Source organism: Pelodiscus sinensis, chromosome 23 (assembly GCF_052426305.1).
Source record: "Pelodiscus sinensis isolate ZL-2025 chromosome 23, ASM5242630v1, whole genome shotgun sequence".
NCBI classification, from domain to species: domain Eukaryota; kingdom Metazoa; phylum Chordata; order Testudines; family Trionychidae; genus Pelodiscus; species Pelodiscus sinensis.
In genome coordinates this window covers 15731461-15745413 of record NC_143074.1, presented here as the reverse complement: position 1 = coordinate 15745413, position 13953 = coordinate 15731461, and the positions used below count along the sequence as shown (strand labels likewise).

General features: G+C 43.9%; 1 protein-coding gene and 1 long non-coding RNA gene across 3 annotated transcripts in view; one reads left to right on the top strand and one right to left on the bottom strand.

Annotated features, from left to right (window-relative positions):
• Positions 1–13147, top strand: part of LOC142819347 (uncharacterized) — a 72887-nt gene extending 59740 nt beyond the window's left edge. Inside the window, exons 2-4 of one of the 2 annotated variants that reach the window (XR_012897216.2) lie at positions 8238–8352; positions 10647–10759; positions 12482–13147. This is a non-coding gene — a long non-coding RNA (uncharacterized LOC142819347). The remainder of the gene's footprint in view (positions 1–8237; positions 8353–10646; positions 10760–12481) is intronic. The other variant, XR_012897217.2, reaches the window with a different exon arrangement.
• Positions 1–13953, bottom strand: part of CFAP77 (cilia and flagella associated protein 77) — a 127297-nt gene that overhangs the window by 57950 nt on the left and 55394 nt on the right. The gene's annotated exons all lie outside the window — the stretch shown is intronic.

Sequence of the window (13953 nt, the reverse complement as noted above, 5' to 3'; positions counted from 1 at the left end):
GAGAGCTGTCACCTTGAGACCCATGCTGTAACTCCTTCTCTATAATTATTGAGGGTGCAATTGGAAGGGTAGTAAAAGCTCCCATAAGAAACAATGAATTCTATTTAAATTGGCGCACATTTGTCCATTTTTGTTGTTGTTCACAAGACCCTCATATGGGCTATTGCGCTTGGGAGGAGACGGTTTTATTTTGAAAACGGCAATTGTGTAGATGCCCCACTGCCTTCTGCTGGAGAGAATCTGAACAGCTCAGCTGTGTGTCGTGAACCACATCGTTCTAATAGTGCTAGGCAATGGCCAAATCTCACTCTGTGGCCAAGAAAATAAATCTGCTGGGAAATGGGCCTGATTTCAAATTTTCACCAAAACGCAAACACTTCAGGCATTTCATATTTTCTTGCAAATTGGATGCGCCCCTCTCATTTCATACATACTTGTAGCTTATTGATGTCCCCGCCCTTACAGTCGCTCATCGAGGGAGATTTAGAATGTGAGCGGGATAGAAAGAGCTTCAGAGAGCGCGAGAAAGCAAGGCATGCATTTTTAATCCCTGTATCTAACGCGGCTCTTCGCTGGAAGGGGGTGCTCTGGAAATTCATGAATTCTCTCTGTGCTTTTATTCAGCTGGGTATACCCAGCTCCTTCCTAGAGGATTCTGTGGTCTTTGGAAGCTTGCAAACCCCATGTCTGCACCTTCTCAATCTGTATGACCCTGCTTCTTTCCCTACCTTCTGCTCTACTTTTCATTATACCCCCTTGTACAGTAAAGCCTCCCATCACGCTACCATTACTATTATTACTGCTGATTTACTGCACTTACGGAGTGAAGTGATTGCAGTGACACGGCCCAGCATTTTTCCCCCCTTCCCCCCCACGACAGCTTGAAATCAAGCCCCTCATTTGCATTTACATGATCTTGCTGTGCAGCTTATGAGATCGGGAGATTTATTTGCTACTTAGCTTGATGTTTGATTACACTCGAAGAAGGCGGTGAGCTACAAAGTGCAGGGATACATCAGATCTGAGCTGCTGGGAGCCTCTGGGGGACAGTAACTCAACATCAGGTTTAGGTAGATGAGAACAGGAATGTTTGGTGGTTTTGAAGGACACACATTTGATGAGCTTAAAAAAGGGGGGGGGATTTGTTTGCATCTCTTCTGCCCAAAAATGATTAGTAAAATGTGGTTGCTGATTTCTAAAGACAGCTCCAGGTTGGTTTGTTAGCACCAGAGAAATGCTACCTGGCAGCTTAGTTACAAGGAGTTTGCGCCATATAATTCCATTCTTGAGTGGAGGTGCAATACTACTCAGTGCTTACCATCTTCTCATATACATGAAAAGTCAAATTCAGTGGGAGTTTTGGTTGCTGAAAGACCACAACATTTGACCCTGATTTTATTAATCCCCACAACCCCTCCTTAAATCCCACTATTATAGCTAGGGAAAGGGAGACCGAGATGCTTGTGCAAGATATCTAAAAGGATGTTGCAAGCAGGAGGGAGAAAAATTGTTCTGCTTGGCCTCCGAGGATAGGATAAGAAGCAATGGGCTTAAACTGCAGCAAGTGAGGTTTAGGTTGGACATTAGGAAAAACTTCCTAACTGTCAGGGTGGTTAAACACTAGAATAAGTTGCCTAGGAAGGTTGTGGAATCTCCATCTCTGGAGATAGTTAAGAGCAAGATCGATAGACATCTATCAGGGATGGTCTAGATGGTACTAGATCCTGCTGTGAGGGCAGGGGACTGGACTTGATGACTTCTCGAGGTTCCATCCAGTTCTAGTGTTCTATGATTCTATGAGTGCAGAGGAAATCAGGGACATGGCAGAAAATAGAACGTACTGGTTCCTGACTTGCAGTCGGTGGTCAGAGAACCAGACTACGGCCACAGAAATGAGTCAGAGTGAAACTGTACGGGTCCATAGACCAATGGGCATTGCTCCCTATATGAAAAAGACCAATAGGCCATGGATACAATGACTGTGAACCTGTTGTTCATAAGATGATCCAAGTGGGAGAATGAACTATATATGATGGTAAATTAGACACAAAACAACATCAAATTAATGTTAAACACAAAAATCTATTTACACTCAGCACTGAAGATGGCATGCTAGGGGCCCAACCTTGTTAACTCACATGTTAATAGTCATGTGAGTAGCCCAGTGAATTTAATTAAATAGCTCTGGTGAATAACGTGACTCACGTGTGTATGTGTTACATATTAAAATAAAATGCAATGGCTACAAATCTCATACGTTCAACCTCACCCACATTGCACGTATTCTAGATAAAGCTATTGCACTCGATGGAATAGCTGCTAATCCAATAACATGTAAATCCTAATTTTTGCTATTCCTGTCTTCTGAGTACTCAATACCATAATCTTAATGTCACACAAGATAAGATTTTTTTAACTTAAATTTTTCTCCCTTTTTTAATGAAGATTACTAAATGCTTCCCTGGGGCAGGATATGTCATCACTTTATAGTATCCCATCAATAATATTGTCAATCTGTGGTGGAGTTTCATATTGCGCATGGGAAAACAGACTTTCAGTCAATATAACTTCATGTTTTTAAAACCCATTATTTCACAAATTAGCCTGGAGGCTGCCTAGTCTTCCATGAACATCTTAACTTGCAAAGTTCACCCAGTTTTGACTTCTGCCTTGCACTAAAAAAAGTCCCAGGACTGTACCTTAGAAATTTTGCATATAGGTGCAAGTGCTAGAGTAGTCTGTGTAACTCACAGCAATTTGCCATAGGTTGACTGTGCAAAACAAATGTCACTTACGAGATAAGGCTGCTGAAGAGCCATGTGGCAGAAAAGGAACTAACAAATGTTGATGGGAACTGGCACTAACGGGTGTCTGAAATAGACCAAACAAAAAGGCATATGGAAAAGAATCGAACCAGAAATCAGTGTGGAATCAAAACATTGTTGTGTTCAAACTAGGCCTAATTGGTGGGAAAAATAATGAGGGGATGAGCTATTCCACCCACCATTCCCTTTGCAAGTCCTTAAAGAAAGTCTCTGGGGACAAAAGTGTGCTATTGCAGCAAGCTTCATCAGCATGGTCATCCTCCTTCCCCAGTCTGCGCCTTCTTCATCCTATTCCTGAGAGAAGGCCTGACCAGATCCAGCTAGAGAGGAACCCAGATGACATCCCCTCATCTATTGGCTCTGGGAGAATCCCAGAGACCACCTGAGATGACATGGGATCAGACTTCCCTTTGTTCCTTATCTTTACTAAAAGGTTAACAGGGTTTGTAATGGCGTGTTTGCCAGAGAACTAAGTAATAGAGCAAATTTATCCCCATGGATGCAGACATCAATATGTATCCATAGAACTCCAGAGCTCTCCCAGGAATTGCAACAGCAAAAGGAGCAGAACAGGGGGCTGCACGGCAGCTCCTCCTGTGTGGCTGAATTGCCCCTCTAGTCCTGCCTCAGCCCTGTTCCCTTCCCTTCAATGCAGCTGCCTGGGTCTCCTGTCCAAAGGCCTGCTGTGAGCCTGAGACCTACCCCAGTGGGGGTATGTCTACACTACAAAGTTAGTTCGAACTAACGGACGTTAGTTTGAACTAACTTTCATAGGCGCTACACTAGCGCTCCGTTAGTTCGAATTTAATTCGAACTAACGGAGCGCTTAGTTCGAACTAGGTAATCCTCATTCCACGAGGATTAAGCCTAGTTTGAACTAGCTAGTTCGAATTAAGGGGTGAGTAGCCCCTTAATTCGAACTAGTGGGAGGCTAGCCCTCCCCAGGTTTCCCTGGTGGCCACTCTGGCCTACACCAGGGAAACTCGTATGCCCCCCTCCCAGCCCCGGACCCCTTAAAGGGGCACGGGCTGGCTACGGTGCCCGTGCCAGGTGCAAGCCTGCCAGCACCCAGCCAGCAGACACTGCACCTGGCACGGATCGAGCCACCCACCCGATGCCCCCCAGCCCTCCCTCTCTTCCCGGGACCAGGCTGGCGGCTCCCGGGAGCTTGCCCGGGACCGCAAAAGGCGGGCACCCGCCTGGGCTAGTGCGGACATCGTGGACCTAGTCCACGATCTCCGCACTAGGCACAGGAAAGTGGCCGACTTGGGCAGGAGAGCTGCCAGCCTGGTCACCCAGGAGCAGGTGTGCAAGAGAATCAAGGGGGTCCACTGAGACCCCCGACACTGAGCCCTGAGCTTACAATGGCCGTCCTGGGTCAGACCAAAAGTCCATCTAGCCCAGTAGCCTGTCTGCCGACAGCGGCCAACCCTAGGGACCCTGGAGGGGATGGACTGAAGACAGTGACCAAGCCATTTGTCTCGTGCCATCCCTCTCCAGCCTTCCACAAACCTTGGGCAGGGATACCACTCTTACCCCCTGGCTAATACCACTCCATGGACCCAGCCTCCATGACTTGATCTCACTTCCCTTTAAATTCTGTTCTAGTTCTAGCCTTCACAGCCTCCTGCAGCAAGGAGTTCCACAGGTTGACTCTTTGCTTTGTGAAGAACAACTTTCTGTTACTAGTTTGAAGCCTGATACCCATTCCTTTCCTTTGGTGTCCTCTAGTCCTTCTTTATGGGAACTAATGAAGAACTCTTCTGTATGCACCCTCTCCACCCCACTCATGCTTTTAGAGACCTCTATCCTGTCCCCCCTCCGTCTCCTCTTTTCTAAGCTGAAAAGTCCCAGTCTCTTTAGCCTCTCTTCATATGGGACCTGTTCCCAACCCCTGATCATTTTAGTTGCCCTCCCGTCTCCCAGCCTCTCTCTTCCCCTCTCCCACCTCCTTTTCCCAGTCTCCCCCAGTTTTGTTCAATAAAGACAGATTCCATTTTGGAAGACACGTTATCTTTATTTTGTACATCAAGAAGAGGGGCTAGGGAAGGGTAAGTGGAAGGAGGTGAGGGAGGAATGGGGCACGAGCCCCCGATGGGGAGGACTGGGCTGGCTCTGCGGGCTTCTGGGGGTGGAAGCTCTCCTGCAGCCCCCCAGTTGCCCGCTCTCCCCAGATGGCAGCCTGCGGCAAGTGCAGCCGGGCTGATGGCCGAGTGCTGTGATGTGCCCAGTGTGGGCACTCAGGGCACTCCAAGCCAGGACTGCTTTGCAAGCGGGGAACCCTGAGAACTGTCTGTCCGGGGTGGGGGTCGGGACCCTTTAAGCGCAGCCCTCGGCTAGCCTGAGACAGCATCTCCATGCTCTAAGTCCTCCTCTGATGCCCTGCCGGCACTGCTTCCAGCCATCCTTAAGCCTGGTTCAGGGTCCACTTAATGTGGATGCGCTAGTTCGAATTAGCAAAACGCTAATTCGAACTAGTTTTTAGTTCTAGATGCGTTAGTTCGAATTAGCTTAGTTCGAATTAACTAATTCGAACTAAGTTAGTTCGAATTAACGTTGTAGTGTAGACGTACCCTGGGTGGGGCTGGGATGGTACAGCTCTGTCGGAAGAGCTGCCTGCACAGTTCTGTTTTACTCTTTTTGCTGCTGAGGTTCCCCGGAGATCCTAGCGTTCCCACAGATACTGATTTATATCTTCAGATATCTGCTTCCGTAGGTATAAAGTTGTATCTACTCAGGGCTCTACTAAGCAGCCTGAGGTCTCTGTACACCAAACACCAAACCTTGTTTAAAGCTACTTGATGTTGGATGGTAATTGGATGATGTTAACACATTTAGCCCATGTATTCCATCTAGATTAATACAACAGGGGTTAGGGTTTTTATATATAGTTATTACAGCATCTGAAAATAATCCATTTTTGCTCAGACACTGGGCCCACTTCACTCTGGTGTAACTCCCCTGTTTTCACCGAAGTTACTTTAGGGGGGAATATGAAAATGCCTCAAATAAAGACAGATCAGGCTGGTGCCTTTCTGCTATCTTTGTCCCTCCTGAAGTTCTGGGCTATTGTAGGAGCGAATATGGAACCCAATGTAAGCAGGAGCAGCCCGAAGGACTATCTGCAGAGCTGCCAATGGACTGCTCCAAATAGCTGTAGCACCAAACACTCCAACTACTTCTCCTCCCATCACTGTGCTTCCAGTGTACCTCTATGCCAGGGACTGCCAGGGCTGAGCTACCTACACTGGCCTCGTTCCAGGGGTATTCCCTAGAAGGCCTTTCCAGTCCTTTTGTGCTGTCACAGGGAGGAAAAAAATCGGGGCTGTTATTTACAACACGGGGAGGGAGCAATATTGCTCGTTGGATTTCAATAGCATTTCGATACTGGAACAATTTGCTCTAACATCAATAGGTTTTGTGCTAATTCTTGCCATTGTGTTCACACAATTGACTTTATGGCAGTGTTTCTCAAACAGTGCTACAAGTACCCTGAGGGGTACTCGAGAGAAGTCTGGGGGCGGGGGGAGTATGTCAACACAACTGAAATTTTGATAACTGAATTTTTGCTTTTTTTATTTTAAACTTGTTTTTTTAATTTTAAATTTTTTTACAGCGCTCTATAATTTTTTGTACTTTTTATACCCAAAAATGTAATTGCCCGCCCAGCTATGATTAAGTTGTTTAAACAAATGTGTTGCAATGATAGAAAAACATTTTGTGCCTGAAAACTGTAGGCACTGGGAGTACTTATCATTTTTTTTTAAAGGGGTACTTTATATAAAAAAAAAGGTTGCGAAACACTGCTTTATGGGATTGCTTTGGGGGTGGGACTGTGATAAGAATTATGGGGTATGTCTAGACTACATGGCTCCATTGACGGAGCCATGTAAACTAGTTTACCTGACATAGCCAATGAAGCGGGCATTTAAATAATCTCCGTTTCATTAAAATAAAAATGGCTGGCATGCTGTGCCAACAATCAGCTGATCCGGCACAGCGTGGCAGTCTAGATGCGGATCGGTCGACAAGGGAAGCCTTTGTCGACCACTCCCTTATGCCTCATGAAATGAGGTTTACAGGAGCGGTTGACAAAGTCTTCCCTTGTTGACCAAGCCGCATCTAGTCTGCCGCACTGTGCCAGATCAGCTGATTGTCGGCACAGCATGGCGGCCATTTTTATTTTAATGAAGTGGGGATTATTTAAATTCCCGCTTCATTGACTATGTCAGGTAAACCAGTTTACATGGCTCCGTCGACGGAGCCATGTAGTCTAGATGTACCCCAGCTGACGCGGTTTCTAAAAGGATGGCATGAGGCTTTGCAGCACTGAAAATGATTAATAAAATGCAGATCTCCCAGTGACTTACAAAGATTGGTGGGCATCATAGCCCCCATTGTACAGATAGGGGTGCTGTGCTAGAGTAAAGTGACTTGTTCAAGGTCACCCTGAGAGTCACTGGCAGAGACTAGACCTCCATTTGGTGCTATACCCCCCAGCTCCTGTTCATAGGTGACTGCTGCCTGCGGGAAGGGGGATGCACAGAGGGCTGCCCAGAAGGACAGGTAGGGCACATGCGGGGGCAACCCGTTTAGCAGTTAGAACTTTGACAGGGGTACAGTGAGGTGGTGCATCTCTAGGGTGCTACCACGAATAACCTATGCTCCTGTTGTACAGGTGATATCTGGGAAATAAAATTGGGATCAGATAAAAATATCTAGCCCAGTGTTTCTCAAAGTGGTCTGCGGATCCACTCTGAGAAACCTGCTAACTGGCCACTCCCATTTGTTTATTTACCAGCTCTGCAGCCACAAAGCCTCACAGCTCCCATTGGCTGCAGTTTGCAGCCAAGGGGAGCTGCGGGAAACAGTATCTCGGCCCACACCACTTCCCACGGCTCCCCTTGGCTGCAAACAGCAAACCTGGAGCAAATGAGGCTCCTGTGGCTGGGGAACCAGTAAATAAACAAACAGGAGCAGCCAGTTAGCAGGTTTCTCAGAGTGGATCCACAGACCACTTTGAGAAACGCAGACTTATGGCATGCTCATTTGGCCTCTTGATCAGGTGAGTGAACAGTCAAATATACTGGACAGTAGAGTTAGCAAGTTTGAAGTGAATCTCGAGTAGCTAAACCAGTGACAGGAGAGCTTCAAAAAGAGAAATCAAAGCTACTGAACTGTTTTAAGTTTTGACAGGGGCAAGAGTCATTCTCTGTTTATTTCTTCATTTCTTTATAGAATCATTGAAAATCCCTTCATGTAAGGCGGAAGGGAACATGATTAATGTGATAGCTCTTGTGCATACTCCTGACTCTTCCCTACCAAAAACCAGATGAAGACATCAGCTCCAATGACTTTTACTTGGACATACTTCATTAGGGTGATAGTTGGCTTTTTTATTTGTTATTGCAGTGTCATGTTATGGTTGTCAGCCTCAGGCAGAGCACTAGTGGTGTGAGTCCTGGACTGTGAGTCAGCCACATTTGAATCCTGACTCTGACACAGACTGCTCCTGTAACTGTCAAAGGTGAGACATGTAGCCCCTGTACCTCAGTCTTCCTATTTGTAACATAAGGATAATATTTAGCAACGTCACAGGTGGAGGTTGCAAGGTTTAACCAATGTTTGTAGAACTTGAAAGTGCTATTGAAGTGCTAAGTGTCATTATTTCCTTTGAAAGATTCCCTCTCCCCCATTTAAGCAGAGGATGGAGAGGGTAAAACAGATGGACATCATCTACTTTCTGGCATGGTTTTTACCCCCTGTTGTAAATTGGCTTTCGTGCCTCAGTTTTACCTACACTGTGAGTTGTCACTGGCCTTCACTGAGTGAAGGGTTTCTGCCCATGTTCTCTTTAAGCTGAGCACTTGGGCGGCCACTGAGGAGAGATTCAGGTGCCACCCAGCTGATTGACAGAACGCCCATAGCTGCCCATAGCAGGCATCATGTGTTTCTACTAGTGGTGCACATCTGCACGTGCCTCAGTGCACATAAAATTCATCCCATACACGGACAAAATTAAAAGGAACATTGCTCTCTGTCCCACACGAAGGACTGTGTGCTGACAAAATGTCAACATTTAAGATTAAACTGAGTCACTCCAAACATTCAATCACCAGCGACCCTAGGAGTTTGACCATTTGATGCTGAAAAATAACTGACTCTGTTTAAAAGACTTTGTATTCTTGGGTTGCATTCACTGTTGGGGCAGAATTTAAAATTGGGGGCCAAGTGAGGGAGTTCAGAGACAAATCCCACTTGCTCTAATTCTGGAATGATCTCAAAGCGTGGATAAGGATTTACCTGACTCCTTGCATGGTAAAATCCACATTTAACCAGGTTGGGTGGTAGCACAGTTAGAACTATTTTTCTGAAACAAAAATCCCTCTTTATGGTGACTTGCTTCATGCTACAGCTCATCCTGCTGTGCCCTCAAATGGCAGAGCTAGAAAGTGAATTTAATAACATGATGGCAACTGGCCCATTGATACAGCAGAGTTGGGACAGAGGACCTTAATATGCAAACAAAGAGGTCTACAATTAGAAAACAATGCTCTCTCTCAGCTGCTGTAGACTATGGAAGAGGCTCAGATGGAGCAATTGAAAGAAGTTTCTCTTTGAAAGGAAGAATTCTGGGCTCACAAGCCTCCTTTTCAATGTAAGCAAGTAAAATTTCCAAATGGAGCCCTGAGACAGGATGCAAACTAGTCAACTGGCTTCGCTGGGTTTTTCAGCATTATGTAGTAAAAGTGTAGTTGTCAACTACCCAGTCCAAAAATGCCATTGATGTATGTTAACCAGAGGATAAAAAAGTAGAATATCCTTATGGTTAAGTCAGGGGAGTGGCTCTCAGAAGAGATGGGTTCTGCCTCCTACTGCCTGCATGTCCTTCGATACGGAGGATGAAATCCTGACTCAGCTGAAGATATTAGGAGTTTTGCTATTAAGTTTCCTGGGACCAAGATTTCACCCAGAGGACTTGTTCCTGGTTCCCCTTCTGTAACAGTAGGGATGATATTTCCCCTCTCACATCTTTTGTCTATTTAGTTGTAAATTCTTCAGAGCAAAGAGTGTTTTACTATTTATATGTACAGCGCCTGGCACCCTTATCTCAACTGGGGCCTCTGAGGACTACTGTATTACAAAGATTGAATGGGAGGTTTCTTGGACTGTGCGCACATCTCCAAGGGAAAGAAATCTACTGTCTGGTACAGTAGCTAGACCATTTGAGAGGCTGGTACATGCAAGAACTGTTTGCCTTTAGCTTTTAGTCTTGAAAATTACCATGACATAGGCTATTATAATTAATTATTAAAGACTTAAGAAAGAGGCTACCCTATTATATAAAAGACTCCAGTGATGATCCTTATCCAACTTGTAAAATGGGCAGACTGGGTGGGACTGAATAATTTTCTTCCCTTCTGCACAAAATCATGAATGCTAGTCATACTTTGAGTCTGAAGCGAATACTGTGAGGCTGGTATAGGCCAGCTTATAATTATCAAACCAGAGAAAAAGAACAGCATTTCCTAATGAATGACAAGCCACGAGGTGGAAATCTAATTTGGTCTAATTAAGCAGCCTTTGTGAGGATTTGTCTTTAGATGAAAAAAGGGAGCCAAAGAGATCTAAATGCAAATGAACTCTATCTTTTTGGTTTTAAAGGGCCAGCCAGATATAAAAGTATTTACGCACACACTATTTTCATTCTTCTTCATGGGAGTATTTATCAGCCTTTTCGTTTTCACTTACTTGACAGCTACGTTTGGCTCCCAACCGCTGGTAATTTGTAAATGCTTTTTGCATTGTGTTTTGATTTAGGGTGCAATGTCCGACAGGTGGGCAATTCTGACACTGGAACACCACAAACTCAAGATTGGTTTTCCATGTAATGAAGAAAGAAAATGCTGTTTGCCAGGGAATTAAATTCCCAGGTAGGTATGTGCTTGGTGTTAGGTAATCCTGGAGATCAATGGGGGTTCCTTAATCGATTCTGGACTCTTCATTGGTATTTATATATTTGTCTTGCTGTCTACAATGTGAATTATTTTATCATTGAGAAACCAACACCATCCTGCTCAGTTTTGCTCTTTCTGCTTATTCTGCTAAGATGGTTTTAAGCCTAGCAGGCACACACCTGAAAATTGAAAGTTCTTAAAGTATTTAACTTGGATCAAAAAGAAAATACTGAAAATGAGCTTCCCTTCTTATTAAATCTGTTCTTCATTTGAGGCCGAATATGAGTTTTGTGCCAATGTACAGGGCCAAAATGTAAATCTATTGTCTGTGATGGTGATATAGTTGGTGAAGTGCACACTACAGAAGTTCTGCCCCAGAGCTAGCACACAAATGAGAAAAGACAGCGTGGTTAGACTATACATACTATGCAAGGCTGCTAGGTAGGAAGAAAAGGGACATAGGGGTAGGACAAAAAAGTGGGTGAGGATAGAAGGGGACCTGAGCTATGAAGTTCAGATCTGAACTTTCCAAAATTTCAAGGGTGTTGAAAGCCAGAGCTTTGGCTTGAGCTCACTGCTAAACAAGGATGCTAAAATTCATGCCTCTCACATACTCGACTCCTAAAGCAACTAAGACATTGTGGGTGGAATTTTCAAAAGAACCTAAAATGACTTAGGAATGTAAGTCCCTATTGATTTTCACCAGGATTTATGCTTTTAAGTCACTTTTTTGAAACTCTTTCCATACGCCTGCTACACCAAGCACTCATTCCTAAGACTGCCAAAGTTGGGAGGGAAGTAGGAGGGGTTGATGTGGGGATGCCTTTGCTCTGCTGGCTTTGGAATGGTTCCCAGAGTAGCCTCCATTGATACTGGGTAACCTCAAGAGGTAACCTCAAGAGGGACACCTCTGAACTGTATTCTCATGTGCAGAACAGGCCTAACAGATTTATTTCATGTATCTGACAAAAGTGGGGTTTTGCCTATGAAAGCTTATGCCCAAATAATTCTGTTAGTCTTTAAGGTGCCACAGGACACTATAGTCACAGTGACTTTCAGAGTCAAATAATCAAATATCAGAGATTGGCAAGTTATGTGCACATTTAGGTCACCCCTCCTTGTTTATGGCACTCTAACGTCCCACAGGAAGACATAATGTTGCGATTATTCCTACAACAAGTTCTTGGACTGAATGATTTCCATTTTCATAATAGAACAGTTTAAAAGTTTTTGCTACTAAAAAGGATGCTGTTTCTTTAATGTAATAAAACCTCAACAGGACAGAACATCTTTACTAGCCTATCCCCCACAATTCCCATAAGAAATCAAATATAATCCTATTTAAGAAGCTTTAAATAATTTTGAGCTTTCATATTGACTTATTAAAATGCAGCTTAAAAAACGCCTTCACTGCAATCCCTTTACAAGGGTCAGGGATATAAAATTTGCAGAAATATGATTAGTAGATCAGTTGGAAAGACATAGTAAAATTGGAACCTGCTGCTTATTTAAAGTGCCATTCTACATCAGAAAGTGAGTGTAAAAATGGCACCTTCTTACTAAATGGTTCTGGTCTCTCTCATCAGGTCAGCTCCCTTTAGTGCTTTAAGTGTTTACGTTTAGACCTGAAGAGCCAACACAGAAAGAGAGCTAGATTTTCCTTATGCACCACTAAAATAAATTTTCACAAACTTCCAGACAAACCAGTTGCACTTGGGGAAAACACATTGGACATCCCAGAGGACATAATCTGAAGATAGAGGGCATGCAATTATATCATGCAATTATACCAGATGTCAATGAGGATACATTTTGGCCAATCAGGTTGGCCTCCTGGTGGTGACTGAGAAGACAAGAACCCACCCCGACTTTCAGATTTCTGAGGCATGAAGAGGGGAACAACAAATATCTTTTTACTTGTAAATAGAACAAAGTTGCTGTGAAAATTAGGAGACAATCACAGACTCCCAGAACAAAAATTTCTACAGAATTGCATTTCACGGAGAACTTGAACTTTAAAGCAAAGGCTGCCGTGGGCTCCTCAAAAGGTCTAGGAAGAAATTCTAGCCTCACAGATGATTTCATTCCGTGAATTTAAAATTTATTGCATGTTGCAGCTGCCTGAAAGAAGAAATGCCATAGGAAGCACTTACCCTATTTTGTAAGGTCAGGAATATAAACCTTAAAGCCTTCAGGTGCATCACAAATTGACTTGAGAGCACTCAATCTAAAGATAGTTGTGTCAGAAAACATGCAGTGAAATATTTTCTGTAATATTCACCCTGTGTCTGTTGTACATGAGCTTCAAGTGTGGGCTTCTCTCTCCTTCCTAATGATGCCCTGAGCCATTAAATATGTCTGTCTTGTCAGCATCCAAGTTTGGCTTTTTCCACTAATATGTTTTCATGATATGAACAGAGCAGGATTTGCTGTTCTGATGTGTATTACAAGACTGACTCCACTTTTTGTCATATGAGAACTGCAATATCACTCTAGGGAGAAATATATCCTACAGTAATTGCAGACTTCATTATCACCATATGAATGCAGGGGTTTGTATCTGTGTATGTACTGGGACATATGTGCAACTCCCATACACACAAAGATCTTTGCATGTGTAACCAAGTGCAGCTTTTAGTCCAGCCTATAAGAAAAATTTGATCATAATTATTACTAACATAGGGGAAATCAAGTTGGCTAAATGTCTCTCTTCAGGCAAAATTTTGCTCCAATTTACATCTGTGCAATTCTATTGAAATCTGCAGGATTGCAAAGGTGTAAATGACAGAATTTGGCCTCACACCTTTGAGTATATAAATTATAAAAGGCCCAAATTGTGCTGCCAATGATAAGTAGATAGGCCACTAAACTCAGTGGGGCTTGCGCTGGTCTAAGAGGAGATTCTGGTCCGTGCTGTTTACTCTGTCCCACACCAAAATGTATTTAACTTATTGAAATTTAGTAGCAAAACCAGGTAAGCAAAGTCACACCCTCCTCATTACGGCAGTTCCTATGAAAGCTTAATGTGTCAAGCTGTTTCTCCAGGCACTAATGTGACTAGTAACTTTATTCCTGCCTAAGGCTGGACTTTGGTCATGGCTGTCAGGGATTCTATGATTTTTTTTTGTGGGTTTTTAAAAAATATCCATGATTTTGACATGTTGGGATAC